The sequence below is a fragment of the Apium graveolens genome, chromosome 4 (genome assembly GCF_009905375.1).
Source record: "Apium graveolens cultivar Ventura chromosome 4, ASM990537v1, whole genome shotgun sequence".
Classification (NCBI taxonomy): domain Eukaryota; kingdom Viridiplantae; phylum Streptophyta; class Magnoliopsida; order Apiales; family Apiaceae; genus Apium; species Apium graveolens.
The window spans coordinates 181,286,674-181,293,003 of NC_133650.1; the positions used below are offsets into that span (position 1 = coordinate 181,286,674).

Here is a 6,330-nt window from a genome sequence, read left to right on the forward strand (position 1 = left end):
TGTTTCATCCTTAGAGTGAAGAAATAAAACCCACGTATACTTGGAATAGTCATCAACTATCACAAGACAGTAACACTTCTTTGACATAGAAAGGATATTAACTGGACCAAATAAATCCATGTGCAATAATTACAGAACACCAGTTATGGAAGATGTGTCAGTGCCTTTGTGACTTGCTTTCTTTGACTTTCCTTTCTGGCAAGCCTCACATAGTCCTTCTGGAGAGAATTCCAGCTGAGGCAGACCTCTTACCAATTCTCTTTTGACAAGAGAATTCATTGTCTTGAAATTGAGATGGGAAAGTCTCTTGTGCCATAGCCAACTCTCATTTGACGATGCTTTTGCATAGAAACAATTGACTTCAAGATTGCTTCCAGAGTTCATGTCAGCTACGAACAGATTTCCTTTCCGTATTCCCATTAAGGAGGGTTTTTCACTTTTCTTGTACAGAATCTGACACTTCAGCTTGTCGAATAAAACATTGTAGCCGTTGTCACAGAACTGACTAATGCTAAGCAGATTGTGTTCAAGTCCTTGCACAAGATATACATTTTCAATGATAACATTTCCAGCTTGCAAACAGCCATATCCCTCCGTTAAACCTTTGCTGTTATCTCCAAAGGTAACTACTGGGCCAGCTTTCTCAACCACATTTGATAGCAGGGCTCTATCTCCGGTCATATGTCTTGACGATCCACTGTCAAGAATCCACACTACCGGTTGTACCTGTTTAATGCCCTGCAATACAAATGGATTAGAACTTCTTCGGAACCCAAGCTTGGCTGGGTCCGGCATACTTGTAAAATTGGCCCTTATCAGGCAAAACAACATTCTTAATTTCACTATTCTCAACATTCTCAATGACTGAACATTTGACCTTTAAAATAGCCTTATCAGATTTATGTTTAGGCTTAGGCACAAATGTCTCCTTTCTAGCTTTAGGAGGACTAGCAGTCTTAGACCTATCATGCTTTCTATTATTCACATGCTGACGAGGAGTAGTCTTATCATTAGAAGCATGCTTACCATTAAAATAAGCAAACAACAGATTAAAAGCACAAGACATACAATCAGGAACACCACATGCTTTATGAGAAGGATTAACAATAGGCAACTTATGCATGGTAGACATGGCATTTGTGCTATCCAACTCATGTGTGTCTGAGTTAGTCTCAGTTGCTTTCACAGCCTTGACTGGAACTTTTGACACACTTGACTTGGAGACAGCTTTCCCATTAGCATTATCTTCAGCACGGATTTCTTCTTGAATAATAAAAGAGGTCTCATCAAATGGTTCAGCAATTGATTCCTTATAGAGGGGTTCATCAACACCCTTAAGCACATGTGGTACTTCCCTGCCTTTAGCACATACATGAGGAGGGGAGTTTATGCCTAATTTTCCAATAGCAGCATTGTAATCATAACCTATTCCATGTGTTTGATTAACAGCTTGCTTATTGTAAAACTCTTTGGACTTCGAACAAGAATTAAAGTAAGCTTTAACCTTAGCCTCAAGACCGGTGATCTTGTCTTTGAGAATAGTTTCGAGTTGTCTATAACAGTCAACTCTATTCTCTAGAAAAGATACTTGGTCTTTAAGTTTATCTTGATTAATGTGCACAAGTCTTAATTCATTGACCTCTTTCTCAAGGTCTTTGATTTGTTGATTTAACAATTCATTATCACGACGAGCACAATCTAAGTTACCTCTTAGATGATAAACCATTTCAGCATCAGAAAGTTTTACCTCTTTTCTTGACGATGAGGTGCTTGCATCACTAGCCATGAGAGCAAGATTCCCAACTTCTTCATCTTCACTGTCAGTATCATCCCAGCTTCTTCCCTTTGCCAGGTACGCCCTTTCAGATTTACTCTTCTGATTAGAATTGTAAGAGTTCTTCCTTGCTTGTTTTGGCTTCCTGCATTCTGTGGCAAAGTGTCCCAACTCATTACAGTTGAAGCATCGAATGGTGCTTCGATCAACCATCCCTGTTTTATACCCACCACTGCTGGTGTTAGAGGATGAAGATCCACCTTTCTGGAATCTGTTGTAGTTGGACTTGTACTTGAACTTGGGATTCCTTTTGAATCTGACATTTGAGAATCTCTTGACAATCAGGGCCATTGACTCATCCTCCAATTGCTCCAGTTCTTCCAAGGAATAATAATCATCTCCTGATTGATTTGTAGTAGGTGAATCAAATTCTGCTACTATCACATTATCTTCAACCTTGGAAGACTGTACCATTCTATCTGACTGTTGAGATTGTTGTTGATATAGTGGTTGTTGTTGTTGTTGTTCATCAGCTACCAGAGCAGTAGACGTGCTGACCACTCTTCCTTTCCCGTAAACTTCCTTCTGCTGAATCTGCTCCAACTCATAAGTCTTTAACACACCATATAGCCTTTCCAAAGAAATCTCACTCAGATCTCTTGCTTCTCTTATGGCAGTGATTCTATGTTCGAGATGAGTTGGCAGTGTCAAAAGGAACTTTTTATTGACCTCCCTGATGGAATAGTATTTACCATTAATGTTCAGGTTGTTGATCAATGCATTGTACCTCTCAAACACTTCAGTGATTCCTTCTCCTGGATTAGATTTAAAGTATTCATACTCAGAGGTTAGGATTTCTAGTTTGTTCTCCCTAACTTCCTCTGTGCCTTCATTAATAATCTCAATAGTTTCCCAGATATGTTTAGAATCTTTACAATTCATCACATGTCTGTTCATTAGGGGATTAAGGGAATCTACTAAGATTAATTGAAGGCTAGCATCCAGGGAAGCTTCTTCTATTTCAGCAGGAGAGAAGTCCTCAGGATCCTTCACATAAGTTCTCGCTTTGGTGATCACCACATCATTCTCTATTACCTCTGGTTCAATAACCATAGGAATTTTTGGACCCTTCTTCAACACTTGCAAATATTTGGGATTAGCAACCTGTAAAAACAGTAGCATCTTCTTCTTCCACATCACATAATTTTCTTTATCGAAAAGTGGAATTTTAACGGTTCCAACTTTTTGTGTAGTCATTATGAATTTTTGAGTGAATAAAAATTCAAGAAGTGAAAGAAACACAAAAGTCTAGGATCTTGATTTGTACGTTAATCAGAAGGCTCTGATACCAATTGTTAGGTCCCAATTTGTTTGTAGAAGGGGGGGTTGAATGCAAACAATACCGTTTCGTCGAATAAAATACGGAATAAAATTGTGAAACAAAATTCAAGTTAAATAAAACTTTTATTAAACTTGAAAGGTGTTACAACTACGGTATCGGTTACAAGGGATTAATCTCAAATCAATTATTACAAATTTAGAATAAATTCGACATGAACTTTTTCTATTTTTGTAATTAAAAGATCAAATGCTAAAAGCGATTTGAGATTAAGTTCTAGGGATTTTAATCCGCTAGATAGATATACAAGAACAAGATAAGTAATTCTAGTGGTTTGGATTTAACATTAACAAACTAGAATATTTGATCTTGAATAAGCAGATGGATGATGAAATATTTTTCTTTTGTTCTCTGCTGAGTTCTCTTGTTCTGTATGAATGAATGATTGAATGATTATCATGAATTGCTGCTTCTGCTTCTATTTAACAATCCAACCGAGAGGAAAAGAACTGGAATGACAATCCTTTTTAGCTTGAAAGACTTTCGGTGAGACAATCTATTAGAGCTAGCAAGACAATTAAAATGAACTAGCAAGACTTTCGGTATGACTATTGATTGTCATACCGATTGTCATATTAGTTCAAATGAAATTGTTTTACTGAATTAATAATTGATTTTAATCTAAATAATAATTCTATCAATACAATCAACTGAATTAGCATGACATTCGGTATGACTATCAATTGTCATACCGATTGTCATACTAGTACAATCAGTTGTCTTTTTAGAATTATCACAGATTTTAATCAATTAACATTCTGAAAATCCTTAATATTAATTCTAAATTAATTAATCAATTTAATTCAATTAATCAATAAATTAATCCTTGCAGATATAATTTATTCTCTTAATTAAATTATATGACTTAATTAATTAATAGTGAATTAATACTATCCCTGAGCAGCATCCATTCTTCTGACAATCTTCTGAAAGTCTCTGAGACTTATGAATCAATTCCGTCACTTCAATGCTGACACTCGATGTACTGTCTGGTTCATGAGTGACTAACTTTTGTGACGTTTCTTCATGTCTTGACTTTGTTGTTCTGATTGAATCCTTGTAATAAATGATACCTTGACGAGATCTCTGTCACTTGATTAAATCCACGATCTTGATTTATATCACTGAGGCATGATCAAATTCTTGAACTTCTTCCAGTGAATCTTCAAGTCTGCAGATGAACAATGTTTCTTTATTCTTTGACAGATGTTACTTTGTGAGATCTCTCTGATGCTTGATCCACTATTTACTTATTACATTCTTATTTGAGTTGAGTTAAATACTCGAATAAACGAGTAGGCTATGACATATGCCTTTCAGTAGCTGATTAAAGGAAAGAATATCAAGATAAACATAAGAAGAGATATGCATGAAGAAGGAATTCCGTAAAGAATGGAATACTTGGAAGAAAAGATATCTGATTGATATATTTTAGGAAGCAGAATTATATTCCATATCAATTAGCGATTATCTTGTAACTGTGTAGTATATAAACATAGACATAGGGTTTACACTATAAGTGTTATCATTATTAGACAAGATTATTCATTGTAACCCTAGCAGCTCTCGTGATATTTGTTCATCACTGAGAGGTAACAGTTCCATACTGTAACAGAGTTTATTGTTTCAATAAAGTTTGTTTTCTGTTACTTAAGTTCTTAAAGTTCGATTTGAGTGTACTATACACTGTATTCACCCCCTCTACAGTGTGTGTGTGACCTAACATATAGGGTCTCAACATAATTGGTGTCTATTCAGCTTCTATCTCTTTTTGTGGATGACTGGTAGTAGGGTATTCGTACAACGAAAGTTAACGTTTATTAGTTTTGTGTTATCTGATTAGTTGTCATCACTATTGCATGCTAAGCTTAAGAACAATGACTTTGAATGAATTAGTAATGGAGTTAGAATCCCATGTTTGTCTCCTATAAGTAATTTAATCCTCTTATTCTCTTTGGTTAAATTTAGTTAGTATAATCTCTTAGTTAATCAAAACCCAAATTGTTATTTGTCTTAGCATTGAATAATAACCATACCATTGTTGCATAAGTGTATAAATTGAAGTTAACCTAAACCAGTCTCTGTGAGAATGAACTAGAAAGAATATTATATTACTTGCGAATGCATATACTTGCGTGTAAAATTAGCGCGTGTTTTCGTCCTAACAAGTTTTTGGCGCCGCTGTCGGGGACTCGGTGTTAATTTTTAGTTTATGTGCTTGACATCAGTTGTTGTTAAATTTCATTGACTCAGATTCTTTTACTTTCACGGTTTACTTGTTTGTGTTTCAGGTACTCATTACAATAGGAGATCCAATAGCACCAACGGAAGCGTTGATGGATTATTCGCAGCCAAAGATCAATGAAATTCAATCTAGCATTGTCAAGCCAGCTATCGCAGCTAATACCTTTGAGATCAAGCCTGGCATAATTCAGATGGTACATAATTCAGTCCAGTTTGGGGGTTCTCCAGTGGAAGATCCCAACATGCATATTAGAGATTTCATCGAGATCTGCGACACTTTCAAGTTCAACAATGTTTCCGAAGATGCTATAAAGCTGAGGCTTTTTCCCATTCTCTCTGAGTGATAAAGCTAAGTGTTGGTTGCATTCTCTGCCAGTAAGTTCTATCATTACTTGGGAAGATCTTGCTCATAAGTTTCTTACTAAATTCTTCCCTATGGCGAAGACAGCTGCACTCAAGAGTGCTCTTACTTAATTTGCGCAGCAATCGGGAGAAAAACTATGTGAAGCTTGGGAGTGCTACAAGGAAATGCTTAGGAAGTGTCATCATAATGGCATGCCTGATTGGATGATCATTAATTGTTTTTATAATAGGTTGGGAGCACAATCTAGACCCATGCTTGATGCAGCATCAGGTGGAGCATTATGGGCAAAGAGCTATGAGGAAGCTTATGGTCTAATTGAACTGATGGCTACTAATGAATATCAGTATCCAACCCAGATATTGCCACATGGCAAGGTAGCAGGAGTCCTGGAAGTGGATACAGCTACAGCTATCACTGCTCAACTAAAGGTGTTGTCTATGAAGATCGATTTTCTGGATAACTATGGTGTTAATCAGATAACCAGTTTTTATGAGCTATGTGCAGGTTCGCATGCGACGGAGCAATGCGCTATATCTAGTGAATCAGCTC

General features: G+C 36.4%; 1 non-coding gene across 1 annotated transcript; it reads right to left on the minus strand.

Annotated features, from left to right (window-relative positions):
- Nucleotides 1-5,867: 5,867 nt before the first annotated feature.
- On the minus strand, nt 5,868-5,974 carry LOC141723027 (small nucleolar RNA R71). Its single transcript, XR_012576020.1, has one exon. It is a non-coding gene; the product is annotated as a small nucleolar RNA R71 (small nucleolar RNA).
- Between the last annotated feature and the right edge of the window lie 356 nt (nt 5,975-6,330).